General features: G+C 35.8%; 2 pseudogenes; both read right to left on the bottom strand.

Annotated features, from left to right (window-relative positions):
• Nucleotides 1-280: 280 nt before the first annotated feature.
• LOC110286350 lies at nucleotides 281-891 on the bottom strand (annotated as a pseudogene).
• Nucleotides 892-13991: 13100 nt separating this feature from the next.
• On the bottom strand, nucleotides 13992-14528 carry LOC110286348 (annotated as a pseudogene).
• Between the last annotated feature and the right edge of the window lie 8829 nt (nucleotides 14529-23357).

The following is a 23357-nucleotide window of genomic DNA, read 5'->3' as shown; positions in this document are numbered from 1 at the left end:
TCCTCTCTAAGGAGGGCTATTGGTCCCTTGCTCTAGATCTCTGAACTCTCTGATGCCTTTGTGGTGGGATCTAAGAGTCAGGCTTAGAATCTGGATAGGGCTTTGACCGTGGAACTTTGAACACATGAGGTAGTATCCCTTCACTGGAACAGCCCCACTGGAGGAAGTCACAGATGCCCAAGAAAATGTCTTCCGTGGCCACATCTGCCAGGGCCAGGCAAGCTCTCTTCTGCATGTCCTCAGGAGCAGCTTCCTCCAATGCAGGCTCAGTTTTGTCCTCTCAGGTGTCGGGCACAGGTTCCAGCTCTGACTCTGGCTCTGGCTCTGGTTCTGATTCTACAACAGGCTCCTCTAAATGTTCCTCCAAGTCATTGTTGACAGTCTGACCATAGAGAGTTCCATAGTCATCAGACATCACCTCTGGTGTCTGCTCTCCTTCTTCAGGTTCATCTACTACTTCCTCGGATTCCTCTTGAGGATCTGTACAAAGCCACTGAAGACCTCATCTTGGTATCTGAAAATGCTGTTGTGAACACAGAATTTGTAGGCAACAGAGCCCTCAGGATCAAGGACAAAGATCTTCATGAACCTCCGCAGAGCCTGGTTGTTGTTGGACCTTAGCCCCATCACTTGGACCACCAACCCATCATTCAGACTTGTGTGAGCATCCACATGGTGGTCGTAGTTGGTGAAGTTTTATGATGTCACTTTCCTGTGGATTTCCTTTTGCCTATAGACTTCAGCTAGCTTCCCATTGGAATCCAAGCCCCCATGTGAAGAGCTCTTTCCATAAAATCTGTGCAGCATGTCTGGGGCCTGGTTCAGGAGGGTGTAGCAATGTCACACAAACTCCCATCAGAGCAGCAGGGGACTAGGCTTCTTCATAACCATCACTTTGGTCTATTCAACCTACCCAGCTGAGCAGAAGGACAGGACTACTGTGTGGGCAGAGTTGGTGGTGCCTCTCATGCAATTACTTCATACTTAGTTAGATATATAGCCTGCTCAACAGGTAAGGAATAATCAGGCCTAGTACTGAAAAATTAGCCAACTAATCATGCTGGTAAGGTCTTAAAGGAGAACTTAGTACAACCAATCTACTAGACCGGCCTAATTCCTCACTATATTCTAAAACTTACTCTCATTCCTACTAGTAAGTGTAACTCTCAACTCTCTTCAAAGAAGCTTTTCTTTGCAGCAGTAAAAGTCCATTACAGAAAACCAAAGTTGGTCAAAATGCACAGATCAACTGATCATAGGGGTCCACACTTAAATGATATAACTACAATACCATTCCTGAATCCAAGGCTTAAGGAACATCACAAAAAAAAGGAGGAAAAAAAATCATAAAATCCAGAGGACCAGAAAATTTGCTGTGAGATCGTAGAAATGACAAGAAAGCTACAACCATGATACCTCAACAATATTACTAAGAAGACCTGAAAATGACAAAATCAATATAAATGGTAATGTGGGAAAGGGAAATATCACTGAGACCCACAACTAGACAAAAAAAAAAAAAGCTTGTAGGCAACTAAAAGATTCTTAGAATATTTCCCCAAGCAGGAGTCACCTAAATGGTTATCCAAAAGCAAGTTGTTATCCCTGAAATCATGTATATGCAATCAACACTGAACATGCACAGCAGGTTTTATTTATGTATTTCTTATATGACGCTGACCTACAGGATTTAGGTTTTACTCCTAGAGTTTTGTTTTGCTTTCCTTTGATTGTTTTTTACGTTTTAGTATTTTCCTTTTTAAATAAGAAAATATATAACTGATTTTTTTTCTTAAATGAATTTATACTTAAGAGATTGGCTTTTTAAAGACATTAGGCTTTTAAAATGTCAAAATTATTTAAAGACTGTGAGATACTTCCAAAGTTGTGGTGTGTTTTATAGTATAGAATTAACATGAATTTATGGAAACACGGAATTGACAATTTATTATTTAAAAGTGATGTGTTTGTGTGTCACATTGTCAAGGAGTACAGTGTCCTACCTAGTACTGTCAACATCTCATGCCCTACAGTCAGCTGAAAGAAAAGCCTCAGTTGATGACTTCCTAGAATCAGTTAGCCTGTAATCATGTCTATTGTGGATTTCCTGGATATTTGCCATTTCTTCAATGAAAAAGAGTCCATGCTATGGTGGAAAAATATACAGGATATGTGTGTGTGTGTGTGTGTGTGTGTGTGTGTGTATTCTAAGTATGAATGATTGAGAAAATCTCCTAGCAGTTTCCTCTATGGTTTCTGCTTCAATCTTTCACTTGATTTTCTGATCTGACTTCCCTCAATCAAGGATTATAATATGTAAATTAGATTGAACATTTTCCTCCACACTTTCCTTTTGGCTTTTTTTTTAAATCAAAGCAATGTAAAATAAGCTAGAATGTAAGGTTTTCTTTCTCTAGGAAATTTCAGTTTTATAGAAATATGGTTTTAGTAAATGCTAATCTTGCACACAATTTCTGTAAGTCAATAACAAGACACAAAAATTTCTTTGGTTATTAATCAGTATTCTACAAGAAAATGACTTGTGGGTCAAATATGATTGGAAATAATAAAATAATCAAAAATAAATAGCTTTTTATCATAGAATTCATAAAACCTTTGTTTATGTTGATTTAAAACTTTACAGAAGTCATAGTTTATAAAATATATGTTCCTGAATGATCTTGATAGTTAAGTTGTTTTTTCTTTTAACTACTTTAGGTATTTTGGATGTGAGGATATGAAGTTAACTTATTACAGCATGATGTATCACCCCAGTGGTTTAATTTTTATGGACATTGCAATGACATGATACGTACATATTGAATAAATTATCACATTACCATACCCCTGTATATTCTAAGAGTGCAAAAACATGGTTCCATCTTTGGTTTCCAAAAGAATTTTACCTACTTTTCATGACTTCTTTGAGAACTTCAAACAATGGTTATTTAAAATACTTTCTCCTTTTTCAATTCCTCCAAGATCCATTTCCCCCTTGCCTACACACCCAAATATCAGTTCTTTAATTAAAAACACATTGGCTCCAATTTGTGTTGCTTATATACTCCTTTATTTGTGACATTCCATTAGAGTATGGTTGACTTACCAAAAGCTACCCTCTTAACATTGATTTGCCATGTCCTAGAAAATTGCCAATAGCTCCTCAGTTATGAGGTGGAACTTCATGACCACCTACCATCTCCTTGATGGAATTTCATTTGTCTTGAACTTCAACAGGGCTTATTGAAGCTCTGAGTTAATATTTGCACCTGGCCTGTTATGTCAGGAATACACTTTATTAAAACTATCCACCAACCTTTGCTCTTGAAATATGCTGTCCTCTCTTCTTCATCCATTCCTGAGCTTATGGAGCAGAGGGTATGATATAGGTATATCATTTACAGCTAAGCATTGCAGAATCTTATTCTCTTCCATTTGTCCAGTTGTATGTCTTTGTATTGATTGCAATCTATTACACTTCGAAATTTCTCTGAAAGGTTAAGAGTTAGATTAAAGTATGAGTATCAAAAGATTAGTAGTTGGTTTAGTACCATGTACATTTAGCAGAAAAACAGTGGTAGTTTCTACTCTGGGGCCTGTTCTTTTCCAGGCACTTGTGCCAGCCATGAGTTTCATTTGCTGCAACTGACTTCTATCAGACCAGAAGGCAATTGCTCAATCCTGAGATATCCATTTTACAATTACACAGGGGTCATGCCTTGCAAGTCTTGTCTTCTAGGGTTCACATCTGATTAAAATTGATGATTATTTTCTTTTTCTGATAGATTCTATAGCACTATTGAAATGTAGTCTATAGAGATAACTCTTTAGGGTGAGTAGCTTGATTGCTCCATGTTCTATAACTTGGTTATATGGTATTGTCAGTTTCATAAATAGGGTCTTACTATCAATTTCTGGAGGGTAACCAAGAGAAATAGCAATAGCCTGCACTCTTTGGTGGGCCTATGATTTCATTTTTCACTAGGCAACAACTACAAAAGAAGTAACACATCTATGAAATTAAGCATTTTCTTAGGGTGTAGTATCTAATAGAGACATTCTCTCCACATAAAAAAGTAACTCCATCCCAAAACCCTGGTAGAAGACTCCTGCTCTACCAGAAGTCACACTGGTACTAAGAACATGAGGTACAACACAGCCTTCCTCTGACAAACACTGTTTAGACCCACCCAGTTATCTTCAACAGCATCACCTCTTTTTAGCTCTATATCCTGGCCTACAAATATGGTAAAGGATCCTTGCTCTATTGGAAGCCATCCTGGTACTAGGAACCCCAGGCCCACAACTCCAACTAAGGTCCCTTGTTCTTATGGAAGTTAAGCCAGTACTAAGTACTCCAGAGACCAAGCTGGTACCCAGAGCCTCAGAGGCCCCATGGGTACTTGGAACATCAGATGCCAAGATGGTATCAAGAACATCACAGGCCATTCCAGTTCCCAGAAACCAAAAACCTCAAATGCAAGTCAGCACCCAAAAACCCAGAAGAGAAACCCTACTGGACCTGAAGACTCTCTGGGCACCAGGAACTCAGGCCACTCAGGCCAGAAAACCAAAGGGAAAACAGAAACCAAAGGAAAATAAAAAAACTCAAAAATCTACAACCTAACCTATACCTACTCCAAACCCAGATGATGAGAAGCCAGAATAAGAGCACAATCAAGAACAACCAGAGTCCAGCTATCCTCCTTCAGAATGTCCTGGATATTGCAACACAGCTGAAGCACAAGAAAATAACCTTAACACCAATCATATGAAATTGATAGAGGTCCTTATAGAGGAAATTAATAACTCCCTTAAATAAATCCTGTAAGACACACACACACAAAAAAAGGTGAAGTACATTAATAAAACTGTTCAAGACCAGAAAATGGAAATAGAAGCAATAAAGAAAATACAAAATGAGGGGATCCTGGAGATGAACAATCTAGGTAAAAGAACAGGGACTACAGATGCAAGCAGCACCAACAGAATAAAGTATCTCCATTTTGATTCTCTCTCTCCATATATGTATGTATATACTTAGTATCATCTTGTGCGCGCCCGACTTGCCAGCAAAAATGATGCTGCAACAGGATCCTTCTGCACATGTTTATTGGGAGAGCTTGATTGCAGAGGTGAAGAGACCCCAAGCCCAAAACCGGTGCTGCTTATATAGGCCTAGGAGAGGCATGTCTCACACCCGGATTCGTTATGCATGGGTTATGCTTACCACCTCATTTGCATGTCTCACATCTGATTGGTCAACTTCTCTCTCATCTGATTGGTTAACTTTTCTCTCATCTGATTTGTTAACTTCTCTCTCATCTGATTGGTTAACTTCTCTCTCATCTGATTGGTTAATTCTCAAAACCTCATCTTGGCAAAAAACTTTACTGCCTATGTATGCGTGGTGGCCAGCCGTAGCCAGCGCCACCCTGCAATGGCACATATGACTTCCCACAGTATCACTTATACCTCTCCTTATCTGTTCTCTCTCCTTCCTTTCTCCATCTAATTTAACCATTCCCGTTCCATCATTCCAATTTAACTACCTCCTCCTACTTTAAATCATCACATCATATCTCCCTGCCTTTAAAAGCTCACTTCCCTCCATGGCACTTTACTAATTTCCACACTTCCAATGCTATTCCAAATGAAACACATCTGAACACTTAAATCAGAATATCAACAAATAATAAAAACGTGCAGTGTTTGTTTTCTTTAGTTTGATTTCTTCACTCAGTAGGAATGTTCCCAAGTCCATCTATTTACATGCAAATTTTATAGTTTTCTTTTCCTTTACATCTCAGTAATATGTTATTGTATGAATGAACCCAGAGATGAAGGTGTCGTTAACCAAAGATAAATCAATAAAGATAATCTACCTCACAAAAGACCCCAGAACAGAAAGAGCATAATTTTCTCATTAGATATGGAAAGAGCTTTGAAAAAAATCCAACATCCTTGTTAAAAGTATTTGCACTAAAGTCATAAACAAGGCAAAAATGTCCATTCTGTGCTTCCTTCCCACTTTTGTTCAATATAGCATCTGTAGTGTTAGAGTAGAAAGACAAGTAAAAGATATACAAATAGAAAGGAAGAAATCAACGTATCATTTTTACATGGGATTTAATTCTCTCTATAAAATACTCTCTTTAACATGGAAACAAGATATAAAATTAGTTCACAAAATTCAGTAGACTTTGAGTATACAAATGACGATAATAATGAGAAATAAATTGGGAAAATGATACCATTCTCAATATCCTTAGCTAGGCATCCATTTTATATGCATAGGTAACTAACTGCTCTAGGTAGAACTATAGCCTAGGAAATGAAAGACCTGAAAAATAAAAATGTTAAACTACTTGAAAAATAAATTGGAAAAGATACAAGAAGATGGAAATACCTCACATGCATATGGATTGGTAGGATTAATATTATTTGTACGTCCATACTACCAAAATTGATCTATGAATTCAACATAAATTGCATCCCAAGTCACTTATAAAAGCATACATGTGACTTACTTTACACATAAAAGTGATTATTTGAAATGCCTCTTTTTATTTTGTTCTGTAGATTTTCAGGGACTGAGAATATGTAAAGAAATGGTAGATGTAGGAACCTTTAAGTTTTCTCCCATAAAAGTTACAGAAATCTCCCAGATATTAAAATTACTCAGTAAACTATGGAAACAAACCAATTGAACTATTTCTGTACATAGGTAACAATTGCTCTGATTAGGTTTCAGAACCTCTATTCCAGAGAAAAGTGTAAATTATTGAAAGATAAACTTCACTAAAGATGTGGTAGCAACTCTGAATATTTCACTCAGGATGAAATCCTGCACTTCTATTCAAGTTCACATTTTAGTAAGCTGTGAATATCTTTTTTTATAAGCAAATTCTATGAGTAAGTAGCAGATGTTGCAGGTGAAATAATACTAATTCTAAAACTGAGTTACTATCTGAAGATTAATAATGGTGCTCATTGAAATAGTATTTATTTCAGGAATTGTTATGGCTATTTCACCTTTGGACACTTTTATTGAAGATTAGATCAATGGATCAAGATGCAAAATTTACTGAGTGATGTATTCCAGACTAAGACAGAAAATCATCACCTGTTCTTACTCATATGTGGATTATAGCATTGCTTTTTTTTTAATTTGACTATTTAATTTGGCATACCTGTAGAATCCAGAAAACTAGGAAAGGATCACTGGTGCATGGAGTATTAGAACACAGCTGAAGTGAAGAAGAAAATGAAAATATTGAGGTTTAAGTGAAAAGGAGAAAGGTGATAGGGCAAAGGAAAATATATTCATATGATACAAACTTAAGCAGAATTAATAAACTTTGTTAAATTATTAATGATCTCTTCAGAATTAAGGATATTCATGTATATATCATGAAAATCAAGAGTGTGCATTTTAGTCAATTGTTTTATGATAGTTTTAATTGTTTGGAAATTATGAGATAAAGGCTTGATCCCCTTCTTGATGCTACTGGGAGGTGATGGGAAGCATAAAATATGGGACTGTAGGGTCAAATGTTCTACTAATTAGAGGCTTTCATTGAAGGGGATGGACTTTAACTCCTTTCTAAGTTTGATTTCTTAATGTAGAAGCAAACTGCTTTGATTGACAAATTCCTTAAATCATTATTGCTGTCTCATCACAGAGTAGAAATGATAAAGCACGTTCACCATAGAACAAATTCTCCAACAAATTCCCCTGTCTCAAAAGAAGAGGAAACGATATCTATCACCACAATTTAAGTTTCACTCAGAACTAGAGTACACTGTTTGGGTTTTATAAATTAAGTATGCTAAAGAACACATTTTCTCATTTTAACGTTTTGTGCCATTTATCATTTATCTTCCACCCAAAATCTGGAGTCAACAAATATGTATTGATTAGTTGTAACTATTCCACATTTTATTCAAGTTATATCATATATTATTGAAGCCTTCAATAGTTTGTTTATTTTGTTCAGTATTTAAAGAAAAAGTTTATAGAGTTTGTCAGAATTCCTTCATGAGAATGCCAAATGATTCCATTATATTGGTGAAATGAAATACTTCAGTGCATGTATTACTTTAGTTAAAACTGTTTTATAGCTTCATACATAAGCAGCACTCCCAGAATCGTATTCCCAAATTTATACTCTCTAATTATTCATGTGTGTGTGTGTGTGTAGATATACAATACAATATATTTGATTATGGGTTTTTTCTCTCCACCAACTACTCCAAGCTGTTCCCTGCCTCCTCTCCCATCAGAATCCATATCCATCCTATCTCTCATTAGAAATCTAATAGGGATCTAAAAATTAGGACAAATAAAATGGGAAAAATAAAACTCTGAAAAGTTCAAAACAAAAGAAAGAACAGGAGGAAAAGGAGGAGGAGCCAAAAAAAAAAAGGCAAAAGAAACATGGATGCAAAGTCACACATATTTTCATACAGAAGAATTCCATAAAAACACAAAATGGGAATCAGTGATATAAAAAGTACCTATAAGGTATAAAAAATAAAGGCACGCCTCTGTTCCACACTTTGTCTCTGTTTCCTCCCATGAGTATTTTGTTCCCCCTTCTAAGAAGAACCAAAGCATCCACATTTTCGTCTTCCTTCTTCTTGAGCTTGCTGAGGCCTGTGGATTGTATCTTGAGTATTCTGAGCTTCTGGGCTAATATTCACTTATCAATGAAAGCACACCAGGTGTATTCTTTTGTGATTGGGTTACCTCACTCAGGATGACATTTTCTAGTTCCATCATTTTCCTGCAAAAGTCAGGCAGTCTCTGGATAGTCTTAGCTCCGAACTTTATCTCTGTAACTCCTTCCATGGGTATTTTGTTCCCCATTCTAAGAAGTATCCACACTTTGGTCTTCCTTCTTCTTGGGTTTCATGTGTTTTGCAAATTGTATCTTGAATATTTTAAGTTTCTGGGTTAATATCCACTTATCAGTTAGTGCATACCATGTGTGTTCTTTTGCTATTGGGTTACCTCACTCAGGATGATATCCTCCAGATCCATCCATTTGTCTAAGAATTTCATGAAATCATTGTCTTTAATAGCTGAGTAGTACTCCATTGTGTAATGTACCACATTTTTTTTTATCCATTCCTATGTTGAGGGACATCTGGGTTCTTTCCAGCTTCTGGCTAATAAAAATAAGGCTGCTATCAATATAGTGGAACATGTGTCCTCATTATATGTTGGTGTATCTTTTGGGTATATGCCCAGGAGTGGTATAGTTGGGTACTCAGGTAGTAATATGTCTAATTTTCTGAGGAACCCCCAGACTGATTTCCAGAGTGGTTGAACCTGCTTGCAATCCCACCAGAAATGAAGGAGTGTTCCTCTTTCTCCACATCCTAGCCAGCATCTGCTGTCCCATGAGAGTTTTTATCTTAGCCATTCTCAATGGTATGAGGTGAAATCTCAGGGTTGTTTTAGTTTGCATTTCCCTGATGACTAAGAATGTTGAACATTCCTTTAGGTGCTCACAGCCATTAAGTATTCCTCAGTTGAGAATTATATGATTAGCTCTGTACCCCATTTTAATAGGGTTATTTGCTTCTTTGGAGTCTAACTTCTTGGGTTGTTGTATATATTGGATACTAGCCCTCTTTCAGATGTAGGATTGGTAAAGATCTTTTCCTAAACTGTTGATTGCCTTTTTGTCTTATTGACAGCATTAGACAAAACACAGTATGGTAAAAGTCTTGGAAATATCAGGAATTCAAGGCCCATATCTAAACATACTAAAAGGAATATACAGCAAACTAGTAGCCAACATTAAACTAAATGGAGAGAAAATTGAAACAATCCCACTAAAATCGGCGACTAGACAAGGCTGGCCACTCTTTCTCTACCTATTCACTATAGTACTCAAAGTCCTACTCAGAGGAATTAGACAACAAACGGAGGTCAAAGGGATACAGATTGGAAAGGAGGAGGTCAAAATATCACTATTTGCAGATGATATGGTAGTATATGTAAGTAATCCCAAAAATTCCACTAGAGAACTCCTACAGCTGACAAAAAACTTCAGCAAAGTGGTTGGATATGAAATTAACTCAAGCAAATCTGTGGCCTTCCTCTACTCAAAGGATAAACAGGCTGAGAAAGAAATTAGGGAAACAACACCCTTTATAATAGTGACAAATCATATAAAATACCTTAGGGTGACTCTAACCAAGCAAGTGAATGATCTGTATGACAAGAACTTCAAGTCTCTGAAGAAAGAAATCGAAGATCTCAGAAGATGGAAAGATTTCCCATGTTCATGGATTGGCAAGATTAGTAGAGTAAAAAATGGCCATCTTACTGAAAGCAATCTACAGATTCAATGCAATCCCCATCAAAATTCCTTCATAGAGTTAGAAAGAGCAATTTGCAAATTTATTTGGAATATCCAAAAACCCAGGATAGTAATGTGTACTCTTACAGAGGACCATACTTCACATCTCAGTACCTATGTGTGGCAGCTAACAATCATCCATAACTCTAGTTCCAGAATATCCTGAATCCTCTTCTGCCTTTTCCATCAGAGTATATATGAATATTTGCAGACAACACACTTATGTACACTAAATAAATATAAATAAAATCTAAATAAAAATAAATCCCACAATTACATAATCATATATAAAACTATAGATGAGTTTCTTAACTGAGATTGGCCAGGCACAGTCTAATACCTCCATGGTTTCATTGCTATAATTAAAACTTTTGACTTAGGTTTTTACCATCTAACAAGATTGTAAATCAAGACACATGTTATCACTTTGAGTCCAAAGTATGAAACATGCTCAGACGATGGCATCAAAAGACTCAATATGACATGATGCATTAAATAAATAGGATTTTTTTATTTACTAATACATTTCTTAAAATCCATGAGCCATTAGTTCAGCTACAGGGAAAGAATGGTAATGAATTGGTCTAACAATTATCTGTATTGAGAGTTGGAAAAATATGATTCAAAAACAAGTCTCAGTGAAACACTAAGAATAGTGGTCCTGTAAAACTTCTTAATTGTGTCTAGCTTTCATGATAGCTTTCTTCATAATTACTTTAGTATGTGTTCAACTCCTAATAACTTTGATATACATTTAATCTGTTTTAATTATTTAGCTCACAGACCATAATTTAATTATTTGAACATGTTTTATTTCTAGAATTTTTGTTGGCTTACTCAGTTAGTCCACTTATACCAAAGTAGCCTCAAGCTGTTAAGACATTTTAAAAAGCAGCACTCATGGCAATATTGGTTTTTCTTGTTTATCTCACCAATTGGTGACAAATACAATTCATAGGAGTTCAACAAAACAACAAAAACAATCTTCTCTTTTCTGAGAATGCTAGGTTCACATGGAACAAATAATTAATTTTCAATTTGCTTTCTCCAAAATAAAATTTCAGTTGTGAATAAAACATGAAAAGCCTTGTCATATCATATGTTATTTTATGCATTCAATTCCTATGTTCACAAAACATTTTAGTTTACTTACATATTACAGTCTCATATCGATTGTTTGCATAGGTTCTTTATTTAATAGTACTCAATTATCTGTTGCTCTATTAATTTGGGAAGTTATTAAATCTTTTACTGCCTTGTTCAATCTCTTCCTTCCGTTTGTTTTATAGTTTTCTTTCAAGAGTTGGTTATGTCTGTTCCTAGGTATTTTATTTGCTAAGGGTATGATGAATATGATTGTTTTCCTCATTTAGTTCTCAGCATGTTAGCTAATGGCATCCAGAAAAGCTACTCATATTTATTCTTAATTATATATCCTCATAGTTTGATAAAAATATTAATCAGATTTGTATTATTTCTAGTGAAGTCATTAGCATATGTTTCAGTATAGGTTCATATCATCTGCAAATGAGAATACTTTATATTTCTCTTTTCTAGTTACAACTCATTTTTTTATTTTCCTGACTTATGATATGGCTAAAATTATAGCAAATATTTTGACAGTCTTATATTATTCTTGATTTTTTAAAAGATTGGTTTTTCTTATTTACTATAATATATACAATTTTGTCAGTTGCATATATTTTTATAATTATATGTGCTCCATCTCTTTATATTTTCTTATGATGAATGGATGTTTAATACTGTCAAAGTGTTTTGTACATCTATTAAGATGTTTATGTGAATTTTTGTTCTTGATTTTGTTTCTGGGATGGATTACATGCATTGATTAGGATATATTAAGCTATCTTTGAATCTTTTAATGGAATCAATCTCAACATCTAGTTTGATCTTCTGAATGTGCTGTTAAATCTGATTTCTGTTTATTTTCTGTGTCTTTATGAAGGAAATTAATATATTGCTTTATTATAGTTGTTGTTTGGGCCTCACTTATTATTGCTATAAAGTTAACAGTTTCCTTATATAATGGAAATTGCTAGCACTTTCTGTCTATCTTATAGAAAAAATTAGGATACTGATATTAATACTCCTCTAAACTTCTTATAAAATTCAGCAGTGAAAATATATCTGTATTGGGCTTTTTGGGTGATTATTTCTGTTTCACTCTATTTTTCATTTTAGATTCAGTTATATTGTTTTTTCTACACTGGTTAAATGTGAGGATGACATATGTTTCTAGAATCATCTATATTACTTTCAGATTTCTCAAATTCTTGCAATATAATTTTCTATAATATCCTACAATGAACCTTTGGAATGTATTAATGTTTATAGTAGTATTTTATTTTCACATCTAATTTTTAAAAGGCATCTTATATTTCTTTTGGCTAGTGCAGCTAGGTGTATACATAACTTTTTGTTTTTATTCATTTTATTATTAAAATTATAGTATAGTTAAATTTTCCCTTTTTTTTCCCTCCTTTCAAATCGTCCTATGTAGCTCTATTTGCTCTCTTTCAAATTCATGGATTCTATTTTCATTAATTGTTATTATATCCATATGTATTTATACAAAATCTGCTCAGTCTATACAGTGTTCCTTGTATGTGTGTTTCCAGGCTGATCATTTGATATTGGGTAAATCAACTGGTATGCGCTTCCTGGGGGAAAGATGTTTCCTATTCTCTGAATTTCTTAGTTACCTCTAGTTCTGGTTCTTTCCCTGTCTTCTTTAGCATATCTTTTTTTTTCTTCATCTGTCTTTATTGACATTCAGGTGGGCACTATAGAAGCAGGCCTGGAGACACTGCAGAATACAAGGTGGAGAGGTAGAGATGGAGTGTCTACAGTGACAACAGTAGACTGGGAATTCTCTGGACAACTTTCCACAAGAGCAAAGTACACAGATATGGCACTGCAATTTTGTGATAAAGTCAGAGGGTTTCCAATCTTGCATTTATCCTTCACCCCTGGCTCAGTTAGCACCCTGAAAAATAACTGGGCTCTGTTGCATATTTCAGAGCCATTAATTTTCTCTGGTGCTCCAGCCTACCAGCACCACATTATGGCCCAGAGTGAGCACTACAAGCACTGCTGGCCTAGTGGATAGGATAGGGGATGGGAAGGAACAGGGACTTGAAGAGAGGTTGCAGTGGGCCATCAAGGTACAGACACTACAAGTATGGTTTTGGTGAAGCCAGAGCCACGGTGCCACCCCAACAGCACAATGACATTGCCCTTTTTGAAGAAGCCTTGGGCCTTGCCAACATTCATGGCCAAGTTTACATGAAGGTCAAAAAACTCAGCCCAGGCATCCTGGACCACATCCTACACAGAACAGGGGAAATGTCACAATATAGAAAGGCCTAGTGAGCAGTCTGGGGATTTTCAATCACAACAATGATAGGAACACGAGGATTGAACCTAGCCACTTGGTAAGCACTCCTACCAGACTTGATGAGCACGATAATGGCTCCACTGCAACACTTGATGGAGGCCTCCAAGACTCCCACCACTGTAGCTTTTGTGGGGTTGATAGTAAATGAGTGCCAGGCATCAGAGAAAGTGGTAGATGGCAGCCTTTTCCACTCTCAGTCAATCATCCACATAGACCTTGCTGCCCACCTCCACCACTTTGCAGATGTTCTTATAGTCCAGCCACAGGATGCTCTTGTCACACATTTCCATGTAGGCATTGTCCAGGGTGATCTTCAGAGTGACTCCCTTCTTCAGCTCTATCTCTGCAGTGCTGCTTCCCTTGATGAGTCTAGTCTGGATCTCAGGTCCTTTTGTGTCCAGAGCCACAGCAATGTGATGGTAGAGAATGGTATCAGATGTAAAACTTTCTGTGGCTGCACAGACATTCTTGATGGTCTCTTCATGGTACTCATGGGTTCCATGAGAGAAAGTCAGTCGAGCCACATTCATTCCAGTCTTAATCATCTCCTTCAGCATCTCCACAGATCAGAAATCAGGACCAACAGTACAAATGATGTCAGTGTTGCAGGCCATGATGGGTGCAGATTCAATGTCCAGGTGGCACATGTGTTCCAGGAAGGTGTCAATAATGGCTGCATGGATCTGCTGAGTCTGAATGAAGGCAGTCCCTGATTTGTTGTGTGGCTTCATCATGATTCCTGGGGTTCCTAAGGTCCTAGGGCATACTTAGGATACTGTTGCAATACCTGTAATGCAATGTCTGTAGATTCAGGAGATGTCACTGCTGTGCCAGCATATGTAATGTTACTATGCCAACATATCTAATGTTATTGTCCTTGTTCAGATCAAGTTTAAGAACTCATTTTGGTTAAACTTTGTTAGTGTAGCTTCTGCTATTACTAGAGAGACACTATCAGAAAAACTATCAGATCCCCTGGCTCTTACAGTGTTTCAAATTCCTCTTCTACAATGTTTCTAGAGTCTTCAGTATGGTATCCTCTGGCATTTTTAAAACAATATTTCATTTTTTTACCTCTCAATTTCTAACTGCATCTCATCTATCCTTTCTTTGTTTTCTGTGACTAGGTCTTTATCATTTTGTTTTGCTTTGTTTTGTTTTTTTAAGGAGCCAAGTTGTGACAGATTTTGTTAGTAAACACTTCTAATCTTATGTGGGAAAAAGAAGCAAGGACTAAGGAGATTAATGTCAGCTTTGACTGCATAGTATGTTTGAGGTCATCTCAGGCTACATGGAACCTTATCTCATAATATACCAAGAAATAAGTCAAGCCAAGCTGGTTGAACTTACATGTAAGATGATAGATTAGTAACTGAATCTTTATGACTCAATGAAGGAGAAGAACCAGAATTCTTAAGAAAAAAAATGCATTATTCTTTTGAGAGAAATACTCTAAGGGAGAATTAAAAAAAAAAAAAGCCAAAGTGAGATCTATGAAATTTTCAGTTGAAAAGGCACCAAGAATGGCTACTAGCTGATACTTAACCAAACCATTATTATGGTTATGTTTGGGTCAGCAGCAGATGGCAGCATAGTTTTACCCTCTCCTGAGCAATATGACCTCATGAATAAATGAAAATCTGACCAAACTGTAGTGGCACACCCTGGTACTATATACATAGTAGACGGAGAGAACTTCAGAATGGAGATCTGGCTATGGAAAGGGGGAAAAAAAGGTGCATTGAAGGAGCATGAGGTTTGGATAGGCAGAAGCAATTTAAAGTGAATAACCTGACAAAATACCCTGCCTTAGTGAGTGGAGAAAATAAATCTGAGATCTATCCAGGAAAAGAATATTTAGCAGCAAAAGTAAACAAAAGCTTTGTCAGGGCTCAACAGAAATTTCCAAGAAAACTGTATCATCACCAGTAGGCAGAGGCACAGTTGGAACTGGCATGTAGAATATCTGGGAATAGAGAATTTATGCAGAAAGCAGAGATGCACACAGTATTTCCTCAAACAAAGGAAGAAAGTGCCTACATGACACATTTGAATTGTTGAGGCCCAACTCTGTGCCTACCTCTCATTCTCCCATGCCTCGAGATTCTACTCTACAAAATATCCAAGAGCATAGGTGAAACCACATTAATCTAATGACAAGGAAACCCTGAAAGGTGTTTATCATGCCTTTCAACTCATTTTATTCCAAAATTCTTATTTACCTTTTTATGGTAATTATTTTAATTCAGATATGAATTGTCATGTTTCTATATTGGTTCTATACAGTTTTATCTAGCATGTCTCAGACTTCTAACTCATATACTTTTCTAAGCATTCATTATTTCCTCTCCCCCTTTTCACATTTTTTCTCTTTTTCCCTTTTAAATTGTTGTTTGTTTTACCTTATTCTGAAGAATGTTATACTTGCTTACTTCTTAATTATTATGACTCTTAGCACTTAAAGACTTTACCACAATTAGTATCATAACAATACACTTGCATCTTCTTGTAAGTATAATTTTCTTCTACTGAACATTAACACAAAGATGCTACCAAATTGTTGTATTTACTATTGTTGTTAGTTATTTTCTAAACAGTACAGGAGTACATAAATGTAAGTGAAGAAAATGCAACAGGACTAACATAAAATAAAACAAAAAGAATACAAGGAAAAATAAAAACCACAGGTTCCATTCCTGCCAATAGATATACAAAATATAAGAAAACAAACTATGATAAAACAATACACTATGACACATCTAAACTTCAAAACTCCTAAATACCAGGAAACAAAGATAATGAGACAGTTGAAATGGCAGGAAGAAAATGTGCAGCCCTGCTCTTAAAAAGTATCAAAAACCAGATAGAGGACTCATGAACAGATCAAAGAAATAAGGAAACAAATTTAGGAGCTAGATTACAATCTGACCAAAGTAGATGAAATACTGAACAGGTTGGAAGACAATTTCAAAACTTAGAGTAAAACTTGGACAATGAATTTGAGAGCCCAAAAAAGTACTAAATAGAATCTTAGAAATATAAGAATAGTGCAAATAAAAGTCACAGTAGAATGCATAATCAACTGACCAGAAAAGAGGGGGGGAAAGCAATAACAGAAACGGAGGACAAAAAGAAGACAATAGTATATATATATATATATATATATATATATATATATATATATATGAAGGAAATAATTGAACATGACCAAAATATCCAATTGATATACATACAAGTATTCAAAACTCTGAGACTATAGTGACAAGAAGGAACTGAAATAAATTGCAAATGCATGGAAAATTTATTCAATAAAAGTATAAGAGAAAATTTCTTAGATCTAGAAAAATAAATGGAAACACAAACTTACATGGAACTGAAAATCCAAGTTAGAATTGATCTATAATAGAGCATGACCAAAATATGAAAAATATCAAGCAAAGATGCAATATTAAAATAAACCATACAGGAAAATGTTAGTTGACCTACAAAGGCAATCACATTTGACTAACATTATCTCTCTTTTTAATCCCCAAATCCAGGAAAGCATATGATGATTTATTTCAAGCCTGTAGGTAAATAACTACCAACCAAGACTTTTCTAAAAGGCAATCTAGCCTGTAAAATTTATGGAGAAATGTGACATTTTAGGACAACCCCTGGCTTAGGCAATTAATGATAATCAAGCTAAAATGATACGAACATACTTAAAGGGATACTATAGACAGAGGAAATAAAAGACAAACTCATCTGTAATAAGTATCACAGTAAATAACAAATTTCATGAGAGAAATAGAAAAGAAAAACAAATCTAGATAATAAAGTATAATAAACAGAAACTTAAAACAAGCCATTAATATTAATACAAGACAAAAAAAGAACTCCCAATACTACAACTAACTATAACAATAATTTTAAGTATCCATCTCCATAACATCTTATATGAAAACAGCTTCATTTCATCACTTGATACACACAAACTAGCTCACTGTCTTAACAAAACTAAGATCTAGACTGCAGCAATAGCTCTGGTAAAGAGCACTTATTGCTTTTTCATATGACCCAAATTCAATTTCCAGCATCCACATGGTAATTCAAAACCATATTTATGCTAGCTCTAGGGTTATCTAAAAATGTCTTCTGGCATACCGGAAGTGCACTTACATACAGTGCAAGCTAAACATTCATTAAAATAAAATAACATGGAATGAATAGAAAATTATATCAAAGAAGCATATCATGAGCAAGGAACCACACAAAATAAGGATCACAAGAAGGAAGATGAGCTATCAATCAAATGGAAACTGGAATTCAAGATGGGATAGTAATTCTGATGTGTGGCAAAGTAGACACCAAGCCAAAATAGTCAAAGGAGAAAATAAACACCACTATGTATTAACAGTAGGAACAATTCCTCAGTAATATAAACCTAATATAATTATATATGAATCATTTTGATCCTCTTGATGTCAAAAATTAAAAGACATGAATGTTCAGGTGGGTCCTGACACTAACAAAAGGTGCCTTAAGAAGCCTATCTTCATCTTTTATGTAATTTTCTGCACAAACAAAAATAAATAAAGAAGTGTCAGGCTGAATTCACATGAAAGATCAATAGGAATAACAGATTTATTTTAAAAAATCTAACCAATATATACAAAATATATTTTTTGTCTTCCTCATCAGATCATCGAACTGGTTTTGGAATTGGTGGCATTGGTGGCATATATGTCACAAACCCAGTCTTAAGAAACACAATGGAATTGGAACAGCTGGGACAGAATCTTTCTGTCATCAGTCTGCACCCAGGAACTGAGGCTGATCCACACCCCTACACTGGCCCTGCCAGGAGAGAGCTCTTCTCCCAAGAGTGCTTTCAGTTCTGGACTCAGAGGTGAGATAACCACTTTGTGTCCAATAACTGTCTGTAGTAGGATGGCAAGGAGCAAGCACACAGGGTGCAGGAAGAGTGGAGCAGCTGAGACAGGTTCCATCCGGTCCACCATCTACACCCAGAGATTTGGGCTGTTCCAGAGCCCTCTGTACACAAGTTCTGCCAGGACAGGGCTGGTCTCGTGGGAGTGCTGACACAGGATTACAGACCCACAGGAGGAACAAGCTCCAGTCAGAGAAAGCAAGATCACAGAGATAACCAGATGGTGAAAGGCAAATGCAAGAATCTTACCAGCAGAAACCAAGGCTACGTGGCATCATCAGAACCCAGTTCTCTCACCACAGCAAACACTGGATACCCGAACACACAAGAAATGCAAGATGTGGATTTAAAATCACTTCTCATGATACTTATAGAGGATTTTAAGAAAGACATAAATAACTTAAAGACATGAAGGAAAACACATGTAAACAGGTAGAAGCCCTCAAAGAGGAAACCCAAAGTCTTTTAAAGAATTACAGGAAAACACATCCAAACAGGTGAAGGAATTGAACAAAACCATTCAGGATCTAAAAATAAAAATAGGAACAATAAAGAATTCACAAAGCGAGACAACCCTGGAGTCACAAAACCTAGGAAAGAGATCAGGAGTCATAGATGCAAGCATTACCAAGAGAATGCAAGAGATGGAAGAGAGAATCTCAGACACAGAAGATATGATAGAAAACATTGACACAACAGTCAAAGAAAATGAAAATTCAAGAAGATCCTAACCCAAAAAAATCCATGAAATCTTGGACACAATGAGAAGACCAAACCTAAGGATAATAGGAATAGAAAAAAGTGAATATTCCCAACATAATGGGCCAGTAAATATCTTCAAAAAAATTATAGAAGAAAATTTCCCTAACCTTAAGAGATACCCATGATCATAGAAGAAGCCAACAGAACACCAAATAAAATTGACCATAAAAGAAATTCCAGCCATCATATAATAGTCAAAACATCAAAAGCACAAAACAAAGAAAGAATATTTAAAGCAGTAAGGGAAAAAGTTAAGTAACATATAAAGGAAGGCCTAACAAAATTACACCAGAGTTCTCATCAGAGACTATGAAAACTAGAAGATCCTGGGCAGATGTCATACAGATCCTAAGAGAACACAAATGCCAATCAAGGCTACTATACCAATTAAAAATATCAATTACCATACATGTAGAAACCAAATTAATCCATGACAAAACCAAATTTACACAGTATCTTTCAACAAATCTAGGCTTACAAAAAATAATTAATGGAAAACTCCAATATAAAGAGGGAACCTACACCCTAGAAAAATAAGAAAGTAATATTCTTTTAACAAACAAGAGGAAGATAGCCACATAAACATTCCATCTCTAACAACAAAAATAACAGGAAGCAACAATTATTTTTCCAATATCTCTTAATATCAATGGGCTCAATTCCCCAATAAAAAGACATAGACTATCAGACCGGTTAAGTAAACAAGACCCAACATTATTCTACATACAGGAAACCTACCTCAGTGACAAAGACAGACACTACTACCTCAGAGTAAAAGACTGGAAAACAATTTTCCAAGCAAATGGTCTCAAGAAACAATCTGGATTAGCCATTCTAATATTGAATAAAATTGACTTTCAACCTAAAGTTATCAAAAATATAAGGAAGGACACTTCATATTCATCAAAGGAAAAGTCTACCAAGAAGAACTCTCAATTCTAAACATCTATGCTCCTAACACAAGGGCAACCACATTCATAAAAGAAATTTTACTAATGCTCAAAGCATACATTGCACCTGAAACTAATAGTGGGAGACTTACACACCACTCTCAGCAATGGACAGATCGTGGAAACAGAAACTGAACAGAGACACAGTGAAATGAACAGAAGTTAGGAAACGAAAGGATTTAACAAATATTATAGAATATTATATCCTAAAACAAAAAGATATACTTTCTTCTCAGCATATCATGGTACTTTTTCCAAAACTGACCATATAATTGGTCACAAAACAGGCCTCAACAGATACAAAAATATTGAAAAAAATCCCATGCATCCTATCAGATCACATCGAACTGAGGCTGATCTTCAATTACAACATAAATAATAGAAAACCAACATACATGTGGAAGCTGAACAAAACAATCATAACTTGGTCAAGGAAGAAATAAAGAAAGAAATTAAAGACTTTTTAGAGTTTAATGAAAATGAAGTCACAACATACACAAACGTATGGGACACGGTGAAAGCAGTCCTAAGAGGAAAACTCAAAGCTCTGAGTGCCTTCAAAAACAAAAAACAAAAAACAAAAAACAAAAAACAAAAAACAAAAAACAAAACAAAACTGAAGGGAGCATACACTAGCAGCTTGACAGCCCACCTAAAACCTCAAGAGCAAAATGAAGCAAATTCGCCAAAGAGGAATAGATGGCAGGAAATAATCAAACTCGGGGCTGAAATCAATCAAGTGGAAACAAAGAGTACTATTCAAACAATCTACCAAACCAGGAGCTGTTTCTTTGAGAAAATCAACAAGATAGATAAACCCTTAGCCAGACTCACTAGAGGGCACAGGGACAGCATCCTAATTAACAAAATCAGAAATGAAAAGGGAGACAACATAACAACAGAATCCTAGGAAATCCAAAAAATCATCAGATCCTACTACAAAAGCCTATACTCAAAACAAAATGGAAAACCTGGATGAAATGGAAAATTTTCTAGACAGATAACAAGTACAAAAGTTAAATCAGAATCAGGTAAACAATATAGCAGTTCCATATACACTAAAGAAATAGAAACAGTCATTCATAGTCTTCCAAACAAAAAACCCCAGGACCAGAAGAAGTTAGTGCACAGGTCTTCTACCAGACCTTCAAAGAAGACCTAATTCCAATTTCCCTCAATCTATTCCACAAAATAGAAACAGAAGGTAATCTACACAATTAATTTTTTGAAACCACAATTACTTTAATACCTAAACCACACAAAGACCCAGTAAAGAAAGAGAACTTAACAATTTTCCTTATGAATATCGATGCAAAAATACTCAATAAAATTCTCGCAAACAGAATCCAAAAACACATCAAAATTATCATCCTTCACAATCAAATAGGCTTCATCCCAGGGATGCAGCAATGGTTTAATATAGGGAAATCCATCAACATACTCCACTATATAAACAAACTCAAAGAAAAAAAAACACATGATCATCACATTAGATGCTGAGAAAGCATTTGACAAAGTCAACATTCATTCATGATAAACATCTTGGAAAGATTTAAACATAATAAAAGCAATATACAGCAAACCAGTAGCCAACATCAAACTAAATGGAGGTAAAACATGAAGCAGTCCCACTAAAACCAGGAACTAGACAAGGTTGCCCACTCTCTGCCTACCTATTCAATATAGAACTTGGAATCCTAGCCAGAGCAATAAGACAACAAAGGGGGATCAAAGGAATACAAATTGGAAAGGAAGAAGTCAAAATATCACTATTTGCAGATAATATGATTGTGTATATAAATGATCCCCAAAATTCCACCAGACTACTCCTAAACCTAATAAACAACTTCAGGGCAGTAGCTGGATAAAAAATTAACTCCAACAAATAAGAGGACGTTCTCTACACAAAGGATCAACAGGCTGTGAAAGAAATTAGGAAAACAACACCCTTAAAAATAGTCACAAATAATATAAATTACTTTGGTGTGACTCTAACAAAGGAAGTTAAAGATCTGTATGATACGGACGTCAAGTTTGTGAAGAAAGAAATTGAAGAAGATCTCAGAAGATGGAAAGCTCTCCCATGCTCATGAATTGGCAGGATTAATAGAGTAAAAATGGCTCTCTTGAAGAAAGCAATCTGCAGATTCAATGCAATCCCTATCAAAATTCCAACTCAATTCATCACAGAGTTAGAAAGAGNAATTTGCAAATTCNTCTNGAATAACAAAAAACCTAGGATAGCAAAAACTACTCTCAACAATAAAAGAACCTCTGGTAGAATCAAAACCCCTGACTTTAAACTGTACTACAGAGCAATTTTGATAAAAACTGCATGGTACTGGTACAACAACAGACAGGTAAATAAGTGGAATAGAGTAGAAGACCAAGAAATGAACGCACACACCTATATTCACTTGATCTTTAACAAAAGAGCTAAAATTGACCAGTGGAAAAAAGACAGCATTTTCAAAAAAGGGTGCTGGCTCAACTGGTCGTTAGCATGTAGAATGCGAATTGATCCATTCTTATTTCCTTGTAGAAAGCTCGCTTCTAATGGGATCAAGGAACTCCACATAAAACCAGAGACACTGAAACTTATAGAGGAGAAAGGGAGGAAGAGCCTCAAAGATATGAGCACAAGGAAAAAATTCCTGAATAGAACAGCAATGGCTTGTGCTATAAGATCAAGAATCAACAAATGGAGGGGCAGGGAGCGCCATCTTGGTTCCAGGACTCCTCAGAACTTAGGAAATTATCTGCACAGGTGAGAGTGTGCACCACGGAGGCAGACAGCTTCTGGGACAGGCAGGAGCCACAGAGCCACTGAGGCAGCACCCTTTTGGGGCCGCAGACATCCGGCACCCTCCCAGCTGGAGGACAGTGGTCCGCCCTGCACGGGAGCCCTCTGCCTCATG

This window comes from Mus caroli, chromosome X (assembly GCF_900094665.2).
Source record: "Mus caroli chromosome X, CAROLI_EIJ_v1.1, whole genome shotgun sequence".
NCBI lineage: Eukaryota > Metazoa > Chordata > Mammalia > Rodentia > Muridae > Mus > Mus caroli.
This window is presented reverse-complemented; position numbering and strand designations above follow the sequence as displayed.